Here is a 23453-nt window from a genome sequence, read left to right on the forward strand (position 1 = left end):
CTAAAGGAAACCCTGGGGTTGCTGGCAGTGGTGGAGTTCTATTGGGACCAGGAGGCTCTCCGGAACTGAGATTCCATTGGGGTCTGGGAACCGAAACCAACAACAGAGCGGAGGCTCTTGCATTGTGGCAGGGGCTGACTCTGGCGATTAACAGAAGTATCCTTTCTCTCTCTGTCTTTGGAGATTCAAGACTTATCATCCAGGCAATGCTACACCCTAAGACCTACCATCAGGTTCATTTAGCCACCATTATCAGAAAAATCAGGCTATTACTGCCCAAATTCAATAAAATCTCCTTCTATCATATCTTAAGGAACCTCAATTCTCAAGCTGATATGGAGGCCAATCTTGGCTCCCTCTGTTCTCGGAGATCCCTGGTGGTCAACTTAATTGAATCTTCTTGTTTCATCCCTTAATATAGCTGTTGATCAACCCTCCTTTCCTTCTTGATCTAAGGGCTTTCTATTCTCCATTCACTCCTGCCCTTCGGGACCCCTTCTCAAATCAATCTAAGTAAACCGATGACTTCAAGCCTGATATCAGCTATCGTGTTATCGACCTCTGTTTCCATAATCTTGAAATTTAAACGTTTTATTCCTGCCCCTATTAACTGGGAAGAACAGGGTGAAACTAAGCATGAGGTCCGCCCTTAAAAAGTCCCGTCGGTTTCTCCTCCACATTCATGAGACTTCCCATACGGCAAAGGAATGATACCCTCCGAGCTGCACTTGACTCCCCGCCCCTCATTTACAGAGGCCTTTATCAGTTCTCTCCATCCTACTTCTCTGCCCAAATCAGTTACTACAAATTGCTTATAATTCAGTTTCAATTAGCTTTGTGTGCCGCGGTATTTTCCAGATCCCAGGAGATAGAGAAAGAATCAAAGGATCTTTGTTTTCTGTTGAGCTCCTGCTTTACAAGAGTCCTCAATGGACCCTCAAGGGTGCAACTAAGTTTTAGTTTCGATCTTATTCTCAATCCTGAAGGTTGGGTTCAGCACAAACAGAGCCTCTCACTTCCGGAAAGCAACATCCTCTGTACTATGCAAAACTTGCGATGGAGCTTCCAGCTGAAGCAACAAACTCTCCAAAGCGTGGTCAATCAGGTTCCTACGCCATTGATGCTCTTTGGCACAGCAAGATCAAGTTCTGGAGGAAGATCATCAGCATTGAGGCTCTTTGGCACAGCAAGATCAGGATCCGTAGGAAATCCTCTGGCACTGTGCGTCGTTCCTCCTAATCCAACAACCAACACTAAGAGATCTCATGTCAAAGTCGACGAAGCTCTTTTTTCTGACTCAGAACAGCGGTTGGACTGGCAAATCTCCGGATTAGAGGCGATCAAACCCAACACCTTTAAGACTTTCCAGATCTCTGTCTCTGACTGTAAAAGCACTGTAAAAGCAGAACTGTAAAAGCACGCGGTAGCTTGTTTTCCGCCTAAATAAAACTAACCGTTACTGTCCAAAAAAAAAAAAGTAGTTGTTATCCTGTCTAATTGAGCTCAAATCCCATTAGTGACATTTTTCCTCTTATGGGCCGACTATGGCCAGCTAAAGTACCTACCAACCTCAAGTATTTGTGGATGGGGAAAAATGTTTCAAACGTCTTAAGCCTTAGAGTTGGCTCGGTCGATTAGTTTCATTGTTGTGAGGACATTCTATTTTCTAGCAACTACTATTGTCACAATTGGGGGAATTGCCAAAGAGTTTCCCAAGGATTTAATTCCAAGAAAAAAAGACAATTCAATGTGTAAAATAAAAACAACATTCCACTTTCAGTGTTTAAGAAATTAATAATAATAAAGAAACAGACATCAATCCATCCTCACTAATCTTTTGAAAGCATTGAAATATTTTATTATTATTCAAGAAACTTAATAAATGTGAGTTAAAATGGGTCTGTGCTAATAATATTCTATGAGCATATAATGTTCATTCTCAGGCTATAATTTTAAGTCATGAAATGGAAAGAAAGCACCCCACAATAGCAAGGTCAAATGTGTGGATTACAAGGCCATTAGAAAATGGGAACTAGGTTGGTTTGTTTGCTTGTTTGTTTATCTTTATTTTTATTAATATTATTATTATTATTTATCTCCCTCTAGGATTTGCAAAGGAAAAGAAAATAATTGGGTATGATAAATTTGTTGACCATTCTAATGGTCTCATTGACAAGAAGGATTTCTCCATTTCATCAAATGCAAGGAAGGTTCAATAAAATTTTATGAAGAGAAAATAGGCCCCTTTCTCTAAACGGGGTACAACAATGCATATAGGATTACCTTGGATACTAGTGAAAATGTGGATGATCTAATTGAACTATCTGGATTATTAGATGCATGCAAATACAATAAAAGACTTTGCCAAGCTAATGCTAAGATAAAGAAGCCTTTTTTGGCCCATGTATAAGTGATAAATTATGTGGGTATAGGAAATTAAGAACTAGAGCTTCTCCCTCAAGGTAAATTATTTCAACCCAAAGTGGAACCAATAACAACATCAATGCACCTTATAATTTTTTCGAGGGGAGTTGAATGACCATGTTACAAACATTGGCGAAGCAATGGAAGGGCTTGGTGGTTGGAGGCTTCGACTTGGTGGATAACAGCAAGGAGTTTGTAGTTGCACATCAAGATAAGAATAAAGTGTTGAAATACTCCTACTAAATTTATGGTCTTTCAATTAGGAAATTGTTTTTTTATAAGTTATACAATGTCTCTCCTCGTATCTATAATAATAAATAAAAGTTCAAGGATTATTTTGGTATCGAGCGAATGGTCCCATTGAAGACTGTGCAAAGTAAAGTTTGGCCTACTAGAGTGGTGGAGGGATTAGTATTTCAAAAGACTTGTATGGTTTAGGGCCTTGGTGAACAATGGTAGTTTAGTTGAAGGGGACAGAGGTTTAGGGATTTGAAATAAGAGAAAGGAGATAGTTTGGTGGGGTCTAAGGGTGCTTCTATAGGATGTCAAGGGAAGGATGATGAAACTTTTAAGAAGAAACAAAGGAGAAATGCATTAAAAAAAGTAGTCTGTTTGGGGAAGACATAAAGTTGTGGGAAGTTGTCAAGGTAGCTACATGAACCTTGGTTGGGAGAATTTTTTGCAGGAGATACACTGAGAAGAGGGTTTAAGAAGGATTTTTAAAGAACTAAAATTATATTATAGTTTGTTCCCAGTAGTTATATGTTCTATCCAAATAGTTGATAATGTTCTCTTTTTAAGTTGTGGATGATGCCAGTAAAATTATATCTATACAGATTGGAAATGGGATTTCACTCCACTTGCATTTAAGAAATAAACTCCTTCCTTTGGTTCTTGGTTGGAAAGGGTTGGTAAAAATTTAGTGTGGGTAAAACTACCTAGCTTCCCACTTGATTTTAGGTCATTGGAAGCATTTTTAAGAAGAGAAAATTGGATACTCTCTCAAGAGCTTCATTGATGCCAATGTAAGCTTTATTAATCAAGAAAAATGTTAGTGGCTAGGATTCTAGTTGACCTGGACCTAAGAGATGGTTTGGATACCAAAATTACCCTCCAAAGAGGCTCCAAATCATTTTTCCAAGCCTATACTAATGTGGTGTTCCCTCTCATTATGTAATATGACACAAATTTGTCATTTTGTAGCAAAATATAATTTACCTTTGAAGAACAAGGCATGGTTCAAGAAGCTTGCAATTCAAAACATGATAAGGGAATTTCTATAATTAATTTTAGAGGCCAATGGATCTTTGGAGGATGGAAATTTAAAGACACATGGGGCAAGGTTTGATTTGAGGAAGGGGGATATATTACAAGAGATATATGTTGCAAAAGGTTGGAAACCACTATGGGATCTCAAAGTGAAAAGGAAGTTGGCAGTGTTCCTCTAGACCCACAAGGTTTTGGAGATGTCCTTTTGTTGGAGGAGCCATTGGAGATTACCAATGTCTACAAATGATCTTTGCGTCGTTGAATTTGTCCTAACCTATGGATAAAGGTTTTGATTGACATATTTGGGCTAGATTAGATGAAAATTGGAATGATGGGCTAGGAAAAAGTGTTTCCAATATGAGGGGTCACATCCCATCATCTCTTCAGGACCTATAATTTTTGGAGTGAATAGGTTAATGAATGAAGAGGTTTATTGTGTTGATTAGTTTCACATTCCTTCAAGAGTTACTGAGATATCATATGAGAACGAAGGTAAATTAATTAGTGCTCCACGATGAAATATGGGAGACAAAAAAATGATGCTCTAAGGTTGATGGAGGAGAAGTGGGTGGAGGGTTAACCATGAATATTTGTAAGGGGGTAAAAAGTGTAGGTAAAGGAAGGAAATCCTACTTAACCAAGGCTTGAGAAATAGCCATTCTCGAAGCATTACCTAGTAAAAAATATTTGATTAAAATACTTAGACCATTTGGATCCCTAATTAAGGGTTGCAAATGATTTCTTTTAATCCCCTAACATTTAAGGATTGGGTAAGTTCCCAAAACACAATATCTTTAAAAGACTTATGGAATGCCATGCACCTGGTATTTTATTGTTGCTAGGACATATGGGATATGGGGGTAAAATTACTTGTGAATTGAATAAAATGTTTATGAGATGGAAATTCATATTTTTTTATGCGCAAGGGCAGTATGGTAGTGTTGACAGTGCTGGATCCGCCAACATGTAAGGGGATCTCCACGGTAAGAAGTCCCAATTAGACCTCATACCGTTTGGTGTAGGAGTCCCAGTAGTTGGTCGTAAAGCAATGCCTCGACCACAATGTCACACAGAGGCAAGTAAGATAACTCTGTCAGTAGTAAGGGTGTGAACGTTGTAGTGAGTCAAGGAAGGTACATGAGAGGTTCTAACATAGGTGGGTTGAGATGAGTGTGCCCCTTGGCAACCTGTAATAGTACTCAACTGGGAAGGGAACACACGAGCGAAAGTGCATCACAATCTAGAAATCAGGTCAGCCGACAATCCAAAGTGATGGTTAAACCAACATCACATCTACAACAAGATTCATATAATTGCATACAAAACAGTTCATACACAACTACGTAAGTTAAACAACATACATTGCTGCATCAACCCGAACAGTCCAACTATAGTAACAACATATGCATGAAAACGTGTTGGCTCTTATTATATAAAGAAGTGTAAGTTCCAATCATACAATACATCCATGTAAACCCTCTAGCCCCAACAGTGGAACGCTATAGCCACATCCGCCTGCTCCTCCAAAGAGATGTACTAGCTCCGTGTAGTGGAGAAGCCAAGGCGCGTTATAATATTGTCCAAGCTCTCTCCAAGATAGTCTTATCGGAAGCTTGGCTGACCAAAAGCCTCTACAATGAGTTATGATGGACTATTTATAGCAAAGGGTGGGGTGACCCTTGACATTCCCCTTTGTGACAGTTCATCTACCCTCATGACTCTTCATCTACTCTGTGATTGTTACGCCCAAATATTGACACTTGACATGACGTTACATTACAATGCACTTGTACTCATGTGAGACAACATGGCTTGAGCAAGCCATGCAATACATCACTAACATTTCATTCGTTGTGATGAGACCAACTCTTTGGCATGCTTGTGATGGTGAAGGTGGTGAGCTGATGCCACGCTTGGTCATCTGTGATGGTGCATATGCACCTCATGGTGATATCTTGCTAAAGCAAACTCTTGCCTCCGTTGTAGTCGTTGCATTGGTTTGGCTCCCTCATCCAACTCGTGAGCTAACATGCGCATGCTCTTCTTGGGTGAGACTGAACTGGCAACACACTGATGCATAGTGTCTGTGCTGATCTGCAAGTGTGTGTTGGTGGTCATGCGCATCAACTTGCCGAAGTACATGTTCAGCTCTAGTTGGACTTGCTTCTTGTCTTCGCCTTGGTGAGTGTGCTGAATGGGTTGGATTGCATGCGTGCGCACAATGATATGCATGTTGCTGAACCCCTTGCATGCGATTAACAACACTGCTCACCATGCCTACTCCGTGCCAGTTGCTGGGATGGATCTTTAACTCGTACAGGTGCAGTTTCATCCGTGAGTGCATGTTGCGCCCACTGTTGTTCATGTTCCTGCTGCAACTCATTCGTCTATCTGTGGAGCTTCATGTTCTTCCTTGAGTTGTTTCTTCAGCACATGCAACTCCTTCTTTGTTGCATTCTCTTTCTTCGCGGTGTTCGTGTTGCGTCGTCACCTCATACCCGGGGTCTCCAAAGTTTCTTTCATCATCAGTGGATCTGCGTGATCTTTCAACTTTGTTCCACCTCTGTGTTGTCAACAACCTTCCTCTTTCGTTCATTTCATTCATTGTGTTTGTTGCATTCGTCCCATTCGTTGCGTTCGGTATGCCGCCTTCAGCTGATGTTCATGATGCTGCTTGCTGTGATATCTTGATGTTCTTGTCTACGAACAACTTGATATCTTCGTGAGTAGGCAAGCTCATAGACATTTGATTGACTACATCTCCAGGTGTGCTCTGAACGATGTCTTTGACTCTGCCCTCTTGGAAACTATTGTACCTACACTACTGAGAGTCAGATGAACACCTACAATACCTGGAGACATGGAAACACTCATGGCAAGCAATTTGTTAGTCGAAAACCAAACAAAACTTGATAACTGACTTGCAACATACATGTTTGACTGATCATGAAGGTTGCGCAATTTCGGCCGGGAGGTCAGGAGATTGACTACCAAGACTATGCAAGGCACAGTCTGGGCTGCTGGGAGACTGACTGACTACTAGAACTATGCAATGCACAGTCCAGTCTAGCTACTAATTGTCGGAATTGCATAATGCACAATCTCAGCTGGTAATGGGTATAGGCTCAGTGACTGCATTGCGCAATTTTCTAAGCTAGCAGTCATTGTCCCTCAAAAATGCGCAAAACAGTGCTAGAGGACAGTCATTGAGCAGAAATGTGCATTTCTTGAGAGGAAGACAGAGCCTTCCCTCTCAGGATTGCGCAATGCTGTCTTGGGGAGGCAAAGTCCGAGCAAAGGCTGTCGAGACTCGCCAATGGGCAACTGAAAGCAATCGTGACAGTGAATGCATGGTGACACTAAGTGATAGCAGAAGTGATTGATAATGCATGCAAACATGAATGAAAGATTCAGTAAACAGATCAACATGCATGTGGGTGAAGCGATTCGCCGAATCGACGACCGTTCTTGCAAAACAGTTTCATGCATGTGACAACAATGAGATAACAACGAAACTGAAATAGCGCTAGGACAAGATATTATAGATGTGAATGACAACAAGCGTTCAAAGAAATCAAGCAAACAATACTCACATAAGTGAAAACACAAAAGTGACAAAAATGCAACATAAGGCATGGAAAGAGGGCTTACCCCAAAACAGTTGAGCTGAATGTGCCGATTGCTCCCAGATGTGATGTGGGGTGTTGAGGTACAAGGTTGATGTGAGGAATGAGCTCTGCAGTGTCCAGTTGATGAGTTTTGATCATATCGAGGTTGTGACATGCCTGCCACAAATCTAGGGAAAGCAACATTTGGTGGGAGGTTTCTGAAATGATCCTTGCATGTAACCTCCAACTGCTAAACTTAGATCCCTGAAACAAGGGATTCCTTTGCATGCTGCCTTGGGAGAAGTAGCCCATGCATGAAAGTCTGTTTTGCTCAGCCCCGGAGGGAACCGGTCAACTCAACTTCACATGCAAGAGGTTGTTCCACCGCTTGAAGGAAATTCACATTTCTGGCTGGGAGCTAGGCTGATTTCCCGGGAGATTTGCGCAATTTCTTGGCAGAGTAGCTCATTGTTGCCAAGATTTGTGCAAATTCTGGGCTGAGCAGCCCTACTGGGGAAAATTGTGCAATTTTCATCGTGAGCGTTGACTTCCAGAGTTGCGCAATTCTAGAGCCCAACAGGCTGCCAATCAGGATTGCACATTTTCTGGAGGGAAGTCTGGTTTCCCTCAAGAATTGCGCAATTTCTTGGGGGAGTTGCTCAACCTATAGCTAGACCAAGTCCAGGTGATCAGCCTGTGAGGGGAATGCATCGAGTTGTGATCGACAGGCTACCTTTGTGCAAGCAAAACATTGAAGCTTGTGAACTTGATGAAGCAAGGCAAGCTATTGTGAAAAGTTGGAAGGGAGGCTCCAAACTGAAGCTAAGGAAAAAAATTTGGACGGTGGTTGTAGCCGCTACAACACGTAGGTTAATTACGAGGTAGTAGGTCCAATTTATTTATTGTACTAATTATTTGTCTTTTGCTTTGGCTTTGGACACTATTATTCTATCATGAATCGAGCAAGGAGATTATAGTCCTAAACATTTATGGGCCATGTCAAGACAGAGTTGACTATGGGGAAAAAGTCTTCGAGATGGACATTCCATGGTGAGGGAATATCATATATAGTGATAACTTCAATTATTCTTTATGCAGAGCCAAAATTTGGGGTGAAATAGTCCTCTAATTGATTATTTTATTAAAACAATGATTAGGAGTGGTTTAATGAGGATAGACATATTTCCATTATTACTTGGAAAATAATAAGATTGGTGTGGATAGGATTTCAATGAGGATAGACATATTTCTTTTATCAAGAGGTTTTGTAAATGATCAATACAAAATGCGGCAATGGGTGGGTTTTGGTGGTGATTCTACCCATTTTATAATATTTTGGAAATGGTCAAACTTAGAAGGAGGTCACCTGGTTCTTCTAAGTTCAATCTCTCTTTGATAGAAGATGAAGATTTCTAAATTTAATAAAGAAGAATTGATTTCCATATAATGGACCTAGGAGAGAATCAACTTAAAAGTCAATCTGAGGAAAACCTTAAAAAAATCAAATAAGTGGTTGTAGCATGGGCTCATTATGAGATGATAAACAATAACAAGGAGTTGGTAGCTCTAGAGGCCCATCTAGATAAATTATATAATCAGAACGTAGCAAGTTTTCCATTAAAGGAATTGAATAGGATGGGGCAAAGGAAGAGTGAGTTAAAGGAGGATATAAAGATGGATTGGAGATTAAAACCAAGGCTTTTTAGCTTACCAAGGGAGATGAAATACTAAATTTTTTCATTGATGTGTAAATCATCATAGAATTGTAGATACAATATAGAGGATTGTGGGGACTAATATGAATATAGTCTAAAGTTTTGAAGACATATCAAGGAGGAGGATGGAGCACTTTGATGAGATCAATAAGTAAGATAAAAAGGTCAAAATAGCTAAGATTGTCCACCTAACTTTATTATTCCATGGGTTTGTCTATGAAGAATATAATGGGAGACATTTGGAAGGAGTATACAAAACGAGTTGATGGAGCTTCTTCACAGTTTAAAAAAAGACAAAAGTCCTTGTCTTGGTTGTGGGTTGATGAAATTATTCCTAGTGTTATGAATTAAATGATGAATATCTCATGAGCATTATTAATTAATGCTAATTTAATGGAGGGATGTTGACAACTTTGAGCGAAACATTTATTGATCTTATTCCAAAGACAAATAATTCTTCTTCTTTAAAGAATTCAAACCTATATCATTATGTAGTTACAGCTATATTTATTGCAAAGATAATCTTTTAGAGGGTGAAGGTTATAGTATCTTAGTTAATTTCCCATAAGCAATTTGGTTTTATTTTAGGTAGGGAGATTCATGAGGCAATCGAGTTTCATAAGAAGGCTTAAATTCTACAAAAAGCAAGGATATGTCAACGATGGTGATAAAGATTAACCTATCAAATACATACGACAAGGTAAGTTGGTTATATTTGAGGTTAATGCCAATACATTTGGGATTCTATTTGCAATTTGTAAAATGGGTTATGAGTTGTGTTACAATTGTAGCTTTTTCTATCTTGACAAATGGATGTGCTTGAGAATTTTTTAAGCATGAAAGAGGAATAAGAAAAGGTTGCTTGCTTTCACCCTTATTATTTTTTATAGTAGCAAAGGGTCTTGGTAAGGTTTTGATAAATGAAAATTGATATGGACATAGGAAGGGTATATGTTTAGTAAGGTTAGTGTACTTGTCCCACTCATTTTTTGACGATAACATGTTATTATGTGGCGGTAATAGGAGGGATGCTCTTAATTTAAAATATATTATTGATTTATTACAACAATGAGAATGAAGGTAAACTCCAAGAAGTCAATAATTTCCATTTTAGATATAAATGACGAAGATGTTAATCTATTTTATGAAATGTTTCCTTGTCAATAGATTGCTTGTCAATGAGGTCTAAATTATTTTGGGCTATATAAAAAATCAAATGATTTTGGTAAAAGGAGCTAGGATTGATAGATTGCCAAGAGACAGAAGAGATAATTTGCGTGGTGTACCAATGGTTGTCACATGGTGGAAGACTCATACTAGTAAAATATAAGATCGAAGCTATTATTATATACTATATGGCATTGGCATTCATCCTAAAAGGGATACTGGACAAGCTAAGGAGAATTAGTTACAAGTTTCTCTAACCAAGGGGTATGTACAAGAGGGAGGGATATTACATTAGTTGAATAGCAAAAGCTTGCAATTTCAACAGAGTGAGAGGGTGGGGGTTAAAAAATATACATCATTTTGCAATTGCTCTATCGACAAAGAATGGTTGGAAGTTAATCTCAGGTAAAGCATTATGATGTTAGGTAATAATTATGAAATACATTAATAATGTCTTATTGGTGAATTGCGTTAGATATTTGGTCAAATCTTCCCATAGCGATTCCAAAAGAGTTAGTATGGAAGGGATTAAAAAACATACACCATTTTGAAATTTCTGTATCGACAAAAAGTAGTTGGAGGTTAATCTTTGGTAAAGCATCAAGCATCATGGTTCATAGTAATAACTTTAATAAACCATGCCCTATTGATGGATTGGGTTATATCTCTAGTCAAATCTCGCCATGATGGATCTATCATCTAAAAGGAAACAATAAAAACTCTCTTATAGGTAGGTGTCTAGTATGGAAGGTGGGGGATGATCACATGATTAGGATTGGTAAGAATCCATGGGTCAATTATGGAGGAAACCAGAAGTTGCTGTATAATCTCATTATTACCCTTGGAGAGAACGGGCCATACACTCGCTCTCAGTGGTTAATGGTGATTTCACTACTATTTTGAGACATGAAAGAAATTCCACATGACAACTATGACATAAAGGAGATGGTGCTATAAAGAAGGCGACATATATCTCTATTCTCAAATCTAGTCATGCAATAACAAAAGAAGAGAGAGATGAATGATTGTGGTCAAGGAATTTAATTATGGGTTCTTATAATCCTAAATTGGATAAAAGGCTCTATGTGAAGTAATGGTTAATGTTGGTGCCTTTGGCTAGAAGAACCAACAAAATACAAATAAAAACTTAAACATAAAAATTTTGTACACATAGAGCTACACAAATTGAACATGAATAAATGCATAAATTTTACATAAACATATCCACAAACAACAACATAAAACTAACTTACTTTCTCACATAACACTAATGCTGAAAGTAAATACAATTTGCTTCTAATAAACACATAACTAGGAATGAACACATATGATACTTCAAATAAAACAAATGACTGCAATCAACGTTAATAAAACATTGTTGAAAATAACCCACAAAACATTAGAATCTGGATTCATATTAACTTCAACAATAATTTACATCATAGGCAGCCTTCCCTGCCATGGAGGCAGGAAGGCTATGCAAGCCCTCCAAATTTCTCACACACAACTCACAAACCCTATCCAACTCTCTCACAAAAACACTGACTCATAAACTCATTCAACTCCATATGAAAACCCCTAACCCTAAGAGATTGAGAGATTTTTTTAATATTTTCAACAAAATATCTACTAACCACTTTTCCCTACCTTCAAATTCGATCACACACAAATTTTCATTTTATTTTAATTTCCTTTGTACATTTCATTATCATTTACATTCACATTCAGATTTTACATTGAATATTCTAATTTTTACATTCAAGCTCCAACAGGACCTCGGCATAAAATCCTAGCTCTTCCATGAACGAGCTGCAGGCAGACATCCACACTTATTGGCGCTACTGTTGTGTGGTCTAAATCCTCCTTTGAATGTTGGACTACAAATTGCTCCCCTACTCTACTCTAATTTGCACACCCTCCTTGCACACTTCTTCCTCCTTATACAGGCGTCCCACCCTATTGCTACCAAGACCCCAATCCTTTCTCCTTTTCTACTCTACTACCTACTGCAACCTACAATTAGCTCCTTGTTTCTCTCCCTCCTTCCCCCAACCCTATCTGCCACACCTGCTCAAATGCTCAGGCCTTTATCACTGTCGGTGCTATTAGACTCTGCTTCTGCAGGGTTAGGGTCTTTATTATAAAACTCTATCTCTTTTTTCATTTTTTGCTTATCTAGGGCAGTTGAAAATACAATGTGCCAGCTAGCTTGCGCAAGGCCAGTTAGAAACACCTGGTGGGGGTTTTAAAGAAGATTTCCACTATGTTCTATCCCAAATCTCATTTTTGTGTTGTAGGTTTTGTGTGAGCCAAAAAACAAAATAACAACAAAAATAATGTGACACAAAATGGCTTGTAACAAAAATTTAAAGCACCACTATAGAAGTTTATGGGTTCTCTGTGACCTTGATTGTGGCTACCCCGATAAAATTTGTTGCACAATGCTTGAACTAGTAATTAAACTTGCAACGATTTTCAATTTCTTCCAAATTTAACCTCATATTAATGCTTTTATAGCTCTGACACACATTTGTTGGCAAACATTTCCCCCTTCGATATTCACTGTACCTACCATACAACCAGCATATTGCTCGAGGTTTTCAATGTCCACATAAATTTCCTTTGCAGCTACATAAATGTCTCGTTCATTGGCATGCCTTAGGCTTCCACGCCAACTATTCATTATGGTCATTAACAATTAATCTATTTTTTAACTACAAAATACAAAGAAGCCACAAAATAAAATGAAACGAGGAATCCTAAATTAATCCTTGTTACTAGCAAAAATTGGCATTTGCTTCATAGTCCTGGTCCTTAAGGCCAACCAAATCATGCGATACACACTTGGGGATTTAAGAGCAAAATTTGAACTGGACATAGCAATTATACCAACAATAGTTATTACCTGCGCATCCCTTGGGCACTATGTAGTCCTGCGTCATTATCAACTTCAACGTCTCCTTTTCTATGTGCAGTGGGTATTTTGTTTTTTGTTTTAATACACGTGACCACCACCATCTCTTTGCTTTGTCCACCTTCATGTTGTTTGAGCCACGACTCCATTGTTGTGCATGCCCTCTTAACTAGCAACTGCTCTACCCACTCCACAAAAAGAGGGACCAGAACCATCTTTTCCACAAGGGATAGAATACATGCAAACCTCAAGAAGTAAACGTAATTTGCGCACTTACAGTCATATGAAAGACCCAGTCGTGGCACGTCCAAATTCGAGACAGGTATAGTAGCAATGATCCGAGTTGACTCAACTCTCGAATTTAACCAAGCACTTTTACTTCCGTGATGTTGTTAGAATTGCATTTTATAAGAGCATAAATGAACACGCATGCATGCTTAAACAGATGGGAACATAACGACAATCAACAAGGCATAGACATGAGACGTTGATAACGGAGTTCATCGAGTGTGGACTACATCTCCAGGCCTGGTGTCAAGATGGTGTTGGCTGCTTCATTCAGTGCTGGAAATGGTGAAGATGTACATGGACTATGTTTTTTGTCATACAAGGACATGTGCCCTCTACATGAGTGGAAAAGTCTCTCCACGAGATGTTCTGCTACAGGAACTATCACTCACAACAGACCTCTTATCAGCATGACATAAACTTATACATGGTGACAATGAGAATCCTGTCATCATGGCATCAAAGGGATTTCAACCAAAACACCCATGGTGACAATGAGTATCCCACCATCATGGCAAAAAATGGATCTCAATCAAAACATACATAACAATCCATGATGAATACATCTCACATGAAATAGACATAAATATTATGCATCATACATCAAGCAGGAATCGAAATAACATAATACATCTCACAACAAATGATCAAAGAAGTACATGACAACAACACTTCATATACCTCAACTCTGATGTTGGCTGAAGAATAGAATACTCAGCTATTGGATCTGAATGCACCATCGAAATCGTGGCATCGCATGGCATAGATTGACTGTCCACACTCTGAAATCTGACGCCGACACTCCAATCTGGAAAATGGTTGAAAAATAGAAGGCTCAGTTTCAAAAACTGTCTACACCACTGAATTTGTGTCGTCGAGAGGTGTAAAATCAACTATCCATTTTCTGAATTTTGACACCGACAAAATCTGGCCTTGTAGGAATCTTTTAGATTCCCTCACGATTCTCCAAAGATTCCCTCCTCTGGGTTGACTGGAGATCTGCAACTCAAATCAGAAAATTGATCTCGCCATTGAGATCCTTGCGAAATTATGAGAAGAATGAGTATAAAGTTGGCTGCATTCTGGATCTGGGAAATTTCAGCCTCCAAGGAATCTGGAAGATTCCCTCAAGATTCTCAAAGATTCTCCTCTGCTGGGAATCTGCAAATCCATTGCTCAAAAGGTGAATCCAACCTTGCCATTCCGTTCCCTACGAAAATCTGAGAAAAATTATTGTAAACTTAATTACATTTTGGCAAAATGATTTTTTTACCTCCCAAGAATCTTTTTAACATCTCAAGATTCTCTCCAAAATTATGTCTCAAAAAGCGTGTCGTCATGGTTCCGCCTTTGTGGATTGTGTCATGGTTCCACTGTTCATAACTCCATTCTTGGCCTCCATTCCCCGTTCCGTTTGACCTCCATTCCCCATTCCATTCTCCACCCCCCCATGCAAAATGATTTGAAGGGTTTATAAACATAATTCGTGGCAGAGTTTCCCAAGAGGTTGTTGTGGTCTGTTGGTTAAGCAGAGCAATAGAGGAGGGTAGGTCAGGGGATCAAATCCCGAGCCCTCCAAAATGGCCCGCAGTTATGGCATAACATTTTTTTTGGTGGCGTGTTAATTTTTGGTATACCATTGTGACCATTTAAATGTGTGGGTGAAGTTATGTATTGGTGTTTGTGTGAGAGCACCCAGGATGCGGGCCAACCACACTAGACGGGCGGGTTCAAGCCTCACCGCCCTTGGTTCAACAAATGGCAAGAGCAGGTGGGTGTGGGTCGGGTCCACCGGAAGTGGCCCGCCCAACACATATAAACAATGTTTACGGTGGTTTGGGGCTGGCGTGGGTCACGGCTTGTCCGCCCACTTTTAACTAACATTTGTTTTTCGTAATATATATCCAAACCAACTGGTGGGGGTGGTGGCCCACCACCCCTATTATTTATATATATATATATATATATATATATATATATATATATATATATATATATATATATATATATATATATTATTTTTTAGTTTATAATAGGTTTTTGTTGGATTTTGTCTAATATAAGGGATATTAAACAAATTAAGTATCCAACAAATTCGCCCGTTCCTCGGGAGCCAAATTCCATGTCTGGGACTCGGTCAATTTGTAGGACCATTAAACCTGGTCCACTGCCCAACTTTGACCAAAACATTGACTCGCCCTTTCTCCCTCATACGATCTCAGATTTGAGTGTTGTTCACACCATTGGAATCAGGGCGACGAGCACTTCGATCTGGTGCTAGTTTGGGAGCAATCTGACCACTTTCAATTTTGACGCTTTCTGAGTCCTCTGGGACTTCTACATGTGTCTGGGGCCACCTGGATCAATCTTCCCCATTGAGGAGCTTTTGGTCCTCCAAAAGCATGAAAAATAATCTGCCACTTCTTTCTACCTTGTCTTCACTTACAAATTTCTTATAAGTCACCCTTCCTTCTCCTTCACCTTCGTCTTTCAGAGCCATAAGCGATGAGCCGACACTTATAACCTTTGCAAACTTGTAGTATAATTCTTCAAGTTACATGTTTAATTTACATGACCAACTAATGACCCAAGCATCCCATACTCGCCACAAGTTTATAACACATACTTAGTGGTCAAGTTTACATCATAATGGAAACAATACCCCAGCTATCAAAACAAGGACAAAATATCATTGTTGCTTCAACAAGTGATGGAAAACACATCATCACTGCAACACATGATTTACAAAAATAAGGCCAAACACTATTGTTGCTTTAACAAGCGATGGAAACACAACATCACTTTCACAGTTTAACATGCAACACAAAATAAGACCATACATCATTATTTCTTAACAAGTGATGGGAAACACATCATCACTTTTACATTTTAAATTGCAACAAATGATTCACAAAAACACGGCCATGACAAGCTAACATATCTAGAAACCATTTTTCACTTATCGAGGTGAATGGGTCATCCCCATGTGGTGGTTTTTCTTGTCGAACGACTTTTTCCACTGGCTCACTCATGGATGCTTTGTCTTTAAGGCGCTGCTCTGGATGGAGCCTCTAACATGTGGCTCTTTGATGACCACTTCTGTTGCAACAACTACAATAAGTCTTCTTACTCCATATTTGATTAACATGTTTCTTTACCTGTTGTTGAGAGGTTCTTTCACGCCTCATCCTTTTTCGGGTTATTATTCTCTTCCAGCACTCATCAAATACATGGTTATGTAGACAACAAAAAGTACATGTTTTTCGATGCCATGTTTTACGTTCATCATTAACAACATGATTGTAATTGAAATGAACATTCGAATATTGAGATTTGTTATACCTTTCCTTGTTGTCTCTGGTGTAATTATGGCGATGAGAGCTTGCCTTAGCTCTTTACTTGGAATGGGCACTGCCATGGGATGATGGTGATGTCTTTGTTGACATAGATTGTCATTGATGTCAATATGGCAATATTCGAGGAGCTAGAGGAAGCAAAATAGAGCCATCGGAGGAAGCAAACAGATCCATCGGAGCAATGGATGCCAAAGAATACACTATCAGGAACTATCAGAGCAAAGTATGTCAAAGAATGCACTATCAGGAGCAATATATGACACAAAAGAGTTATATGCATGCAAATACACTATCGGAGGCGCAAACACATATATATAGGCTATATACACTATCAGAGGCAAAAACATATACATATAGAGGAATACACTATCGAAGCAGAGAAATATGTATATATTGGAGTATAGAGGTGGAATATGTATATATCGGCGATATTGTAATTGGCGGGTTCTACAATGAGCCACTGCTCGTAACCCCCGACAACGATATATATGTGCGGACCCGACGACATATTTGTCTGGGTGTATAAACAGATGAAGTTCGTTTTCAGTGTATTGCATGTTTTTACGTGTATTTGATATATTTGGGCTTTAAGCCTTGCCACGTTAAAAACATGCGAAATGCGATCGATATATATATATATATATATATATATATATATATATATATATATATATATATATATCTATATATATATATCTAGATATATATATATATATATATATATCTATGTATATATATATATATATATATATATAGATATATATATATATATATACATATATATATATATATATACATATATATATATATATATATATATATATATATATATATATATATATATATATATATATATATATATATATATATATATATATATATATATATATATATATATATATATATATATATATATATATATATACTGCGATATGTTGCGGACCTACTGCAACATTATGGAAGGCTTTATTGTTATATCACATCTGCCCTATTGCACATCACATATCGCAATACACAAAGGGTTGTCACTCCTACTAGCGTCGATTGCGATTGCACAACTAGACCCGAAAGTTTTTTGAAGCGGCCCTATAATACTTGAGTTCCATAAGCAGGATTTTGGGCAGGCCTTTAGCCGTAAACGATTTTGGGTTGGCTTCGCCCGATCCCATACAATGGGTGACGCATGGCTGGCGGAGGGAAGAGAGAAACCACTTTCATCGGGCAGGTAACCCCCGTACTTCTAGGCCACCCGAAAATGAATATTGACCGCTAGATTGAGGATCCCGCAGATCGACGGTGGGCTCGCGATAACAACCAAAGGCGGACCCATAGCAGTTATAGACGCGGATGTAGAATCCCTTGAAGTCCGCCCTTAAGCGCTTTGGTCAAGATTTTCATATATTCCTGTGTATTTCGGAAAATTTTATTGTGTGGGGTTTGAAGGCCAAAATGCATAAGAAACGCTTCTAATAGTTCAGGAGGCTTGAATGAAAGTCAATTGCCATTGCGATTGGGATGTGGCATGTGGGTCCGTCCTGATTGGTACAGTCTTTCTGTTAAACAATAAAGTCCTGTGTATGCCTATTATCATTGAAAAAAAGGGGCTCTGTTACAGTTTTAAGATGCATCAGTTTTTCTCTGTGTATTTGGTCCTCGTCATTGAATCAACGTGTCCCAGGACTGTTGGTGAGCACGAAGAGACAGAGAAAGCTACAACGACCAAAAAGCCAGGAAGCCGAAGGGTAAGCCAGCGTAGAGGAAACCGAAAAGCAAAAGCAATGAAGAAGAGGGAAGCCAAAGGACAAGCCAACGCAGAGGAAGCCGAAGAGCCAATGGAAAGCGGAAACAAACAGTCAGAGGCATCAGGAATAAATAAAACAGGAAAAACAAAGAAATGAGTGTGTGCGAATAATCAGAGTGAGAGGAAGCCGAAGTTTAGGCAGAGGCAGGAGAGGCAGGAGAACAGGAGTGAAGCAGAAGCTCAGCAGGCTTGGGAGGGGAGAACTACAACAAAACAGATTATACCATTTTAGGGTTGGAGCCCACGGGGTTGAAGCCTTAGAATTGAAAAGATTGGAATCCTTGGGAATTGGTGCTCCTAAGTGCAGAACTATTGCCTTGGCAAAATAGAGTTGGTGCTCTAGAGGTTGGAGCCTCACAAAACTCCAAGTTGGTGCTTGGCAACAGATTGAAACCATTTATATATTGTATCTATTTCATTGCACTGTTTGTGTTAATAAAATCATTTATTCTAGCTATCTATTATGTGTTCGATATATACATTTTTTGGTGATAAAAAGAATAATTAAAAAGAAATACTGATTCACCCCCCCCAGTATTTCCAACAGTGTTCCCATCATTGTCTTTCCTCGATGATTCCAATAATGTCTCGGAAGCATTTGGCACCCTTGAGCATTCTCCTTTGGTGTATCCCCAACCTGTAAATCGAGGTCTCTGTACAACTTCCAATGGCTGAGTAATGCCTTGGCTATTAACACCAAGTTCTTCTTCTTCCTTGTACCTCATTCTGGTCAGGAGCCTCATGTTTGTCCCTGTAATTGGTATCTCCACACTTCCAACAGAAATTATACTATGTGAAAATGAAACTGAAGGGAAATCAACATCTTTTACCTCCACTGTTAAGTTTGAAAGAACTGATGAGGGCTTCTCATCATCTATTGTTGGTGGTTTGTTGGCTCTCTTGGCACATTCTCCAACTTCCTTCCCGACATACCCAAGTCCTACCTGACGGGGTAATTCCTCTACTTTGATGGGGTTGACAATGCCTTGGACATTAATGCCCAAGCCTTTTCCTTCATACCTCGTTCTCTTAAGAAATTTGGAGCCAATTCATGTGGTATGATTTTCAAAAATAGCGAAATCATCATGAGGAAACATACATGAAGTCAAAGAATTACATTTTACCTCACATGGGTCACGCTGCAGCTTTTCCAAGGCCTCATCCTTATCTTGTAGTTGTCATAGAAAACTTTGTTTCTCCTCTTTCTCTTCTTGTAGAAGCATCTTCAATTCAGTGTTCTCTGCTTGAAGACTCTGGTTGATGTGCCTCTGTTCTTCTAGGGCCTCTTCCGTGGCTTGCAACTGAAGCTGCAATCGTTGCTTTTACTTTGTCTCTTTTTGTAGAGCTTCATACATTATGTCCATCTTTTTGGACACTCTGAGCACGGTCTCATACATCGCTTTGTCATCCTCCATCGCTGCACGTTCCATTATTCACACTCACAATTCACATCCACACGAAGAGCGCTTTGATACCAAACTTGATCCGAGTTGACTCAACTCCCGGATTTAACCAAGATCTTTTACTATCGTGACGTTGTTAGAATTGCATTTTATAAGAGCATAAATGAACACACATGCATGCTTAAATAGATGGGAACATAATGATAATTCGAAAATCATAGACATGAGACGTTGATAATGGAGTTCGTCTAGTGTGGACTATGTCTCGAGGCCCGATGTCAAGATGGTGTTGGCTGCTTCATTCAGTGCTGGAAATGGTGAAGATGTGCATGGACTATGTTTTATGTCATACAAGGACATGTTCCCTCTACATGAGTGGCAAAGTCTCTCCACGAGACATTCCGCTATAGGAACTATCACTCACAACAGACCTCCTATCAGCATGACATAAACTTATACATGGCGACAATGAGTATCCCATCATCATGGCATCAAAGAGATCTCAACCAAAACACCCATGGTGACAATGAGAATCCTGCCATCATGGCGACAAAGGGATCTCAATCAAAATAGACATAACAATCCATGATGAATACGTCTCACATGAAATAGACACAAAGATTCTGCATCATACATCAAGCAAGAATCGAAATAACATAATACATCTCACAACAAATGATCAAAGAAGTACATGACAACAACACTTCATATACCTCAACTTTGATGATGGCCGAAGAATAGAATACTCAGCTGCTGGATCTGAATGCACCATTGAAATCGTGGCATCGCATGGCATAAGATTGACTATCCACCCTCTGAAATTTGACACCAGCACTCCAATCTGGAAAATGGCTGAAAAATAGAAGGCTCAGTTGCAAAAACTTACTGCACCACTGAATTTGTGTCGTCAAGAGGTGTAAAATTGATTATCCATTTTCTGAATTTTGACACAAACAAAATCTAGGTTGTAGGAATCTTTTAGATTCCCTCAGGATTCTCCAAAGATTCCCTCATCTGGGTTGACTGGAGATCTGCAACTCAAATCAGAAAACTGATCTCATCATTGAGATCCTTGCGAAATTATGACAAGAATGAGTATAAAGTTGGATGCATTCTGGATCTGGGAAATTTCAGCCTCCAAGGAATCTGGAAGATTCCCTCAAGATTCTCGAAGATTCTCCTCTGCTAGGAATTTTCAAATCCGCTGCTCAAAAGTCAAATCCAACCTTGCCATTGCATTCCCTGCGAAAATCTAAGAAAACTGACTGTAAACTTGATTACATTTTGACAAAATGAATTTTTACCTCCCAGGAATCTTTTTTAGCATCTCAAGATTCTCTGCACAAATTCTTTCTCGAAAAGTGTGTCGTCATGGTTATGCTTCTGTGGACTATTTCATGGTTCCACTGCTCAGAACTCCGTTCTTGGCCTCTATTCCCTGTTCCATTCTCCACCCCAACCCCCGGTTCAAAACGAATTGAAGGGTTTATAAACATAATTCCTGGTGGAGTTGCCCAAGAGGTCGTTGTGCCATGTTGGTTAAGCGGAGCAATAGAGGAGGGTAGGTCAGGGGATCAAATCCCGACCTCTCCAAAATGGTGCGCAGTTATGGCATAACGTTTCTTTTTGGTGGCGCGTTAATTTTTGATATACCGTTGTGGCTGTTTAAATGTGTGGGCGAAGTTGTGTATTGGTGTTTGTGTGAGGGCGCCCAGGAGGTGGGCCGGCCACGCCAGTTGGGTGAGTTCAAGCCCTGCCGCCCTCGGTTCAACAAATGGCAAGAGCAGGTGGGTGTGGGCCATGTCCACCAAAGGTGGCCCGCCCAACACCTATAAACAATGTTTATAGTGGTTTGGTGTCGGCGAGGGTCACGGCCCGTCGTCCCACTTTTAATTAACATCTGTTTTCGTAATATATATCCAAATCGACCGGTGGGGGTGGGGGTGGGGGTTGGGGTGGTGTCCCGCCACCCCTATTTTATATATATTTTTTTTATTTTTAATTAATAATAGGTTTTGTTGTTGTTGTTGTTGTTGTTGTTTTTTTTTTTTTTTTTTTTTTTTTTTTTATTATTATTATCTAATATAAGGGATATTAGACAAATTAAGTATCCAAAAAATTCACCCGCTCCTCTGGAGGTAGATTCCATGTCCGAGACTCAGTCAATTTGTAGGACCATTAAACCTGGCCCACTACCCAACTTTGACCAAAACTTTGACTGGCTCTTTCTCCCTCATACGATCTCGGATTTGAGTGTTGTTCACACGGTTGGAATTAGGGCGATGAGCACTTCGATTTGGTGTTGGTTTGGGAGCAATCTGACCACTTTCAATTTTGACCCTTTATGAGTCCTTTGGGATTTCTGCATGTGTTTGGAGCCACCTGGATAAAGAAAGGTTATTGGTGACATGCAAGTTCGTCTACAAAAATTTGGTGCAACTCTTAACGTAGCTAGGGAGATCTTACCATTTCTTCAATGATTGCTCCATCCACTTGACAACGTCCTCCATATTTATCATTGTAATTAATACTCTATCAACCAACCATCAAAATAACGCTGATCACTTCGGCACAACATATGACAAGCGTCACTCAACAACCTCACCCCTGTCGCAATGTGTCCCTCTTGTGTACGTCGAGAGTCCATCCCTTTATGCAAAGAGACCATAGCTCGGTTAACCTTCCTTTGCTTCAGATTTGACAAAAGAATCTGAGTTCCTCGTCTATTCTCTTTGTTTCGATATTCATACCCCCAATGCTCTTATGGCTTGTAAATGTATTCTTCTTTCCACCATGCATAACTTACAATCTTATGGTATCAACGCACAATAGTCACCACAAAAGTGATAGGGCCTGAATATAGATGCCAATAGCGTGGCCTTCTCCATTAGCCATAACATTAGAACACTTTTTCATGCTAAAAAAATATAAAATAGAGCAACTTTCAAAGCAATGTCGACTACACAATGTTAGAAGGAACTCAGAAAACATTATAAAGAGGCGCTTCTATCTAGACTCTCGTGAGAATTAAAACCCACTGCATAAAGCATAAATGGTTGTATAAAGCATGATTTGTAGTCTTTACTTCATTGAATAAACTCACCACAAAGAAACCAGAAAACCCAAAAAACCTTTCAGCTAGGAAGTTGAAGATTTTGTGCTCTTTTTGAATTTACAGAGTGGTTAGGCCCATAACTTTCCTCGGATCAGAAGTTCGTTCACTTAGGCTTTTCTCCACCATCGCTACCACCCTGCTGGAGAGGGGAACCAAGTTGTTCCCAGCTGGTGCAATTTGTTGGCACCTATGGCTAGGGGGGAAAAATAAAAATAAAACATTAAACATAAATTTTCTGCACACATAGAGCTACACAAACTGAACATGAACAAATGCAAAAAAAAATCATAAACATCTCCACAGACAACAACATAAAGCCAACTCACTTCCTCACATAACACCATTTGTTGAAAGTAAATACAAACTACTGCTAATAAACACATAACAAAAAAT

Source organism: Pinus tabuliformis, chromosome 6, assembly GCF_031772625.1.
Source record: "Pinus tabuliformis cultivar Carrire ecotype Pingquan chromosome 6, CPIR1, whole genome shotgun sequence".
In the NCBI taxonomy this organism is placed as follows: domain Eukaryota; kingdom Viridiplantae; phylum Streptophyta; class Pinopsida; order Pinales; family Pinaceae; genus Pinus; species Pinus tabuliformis.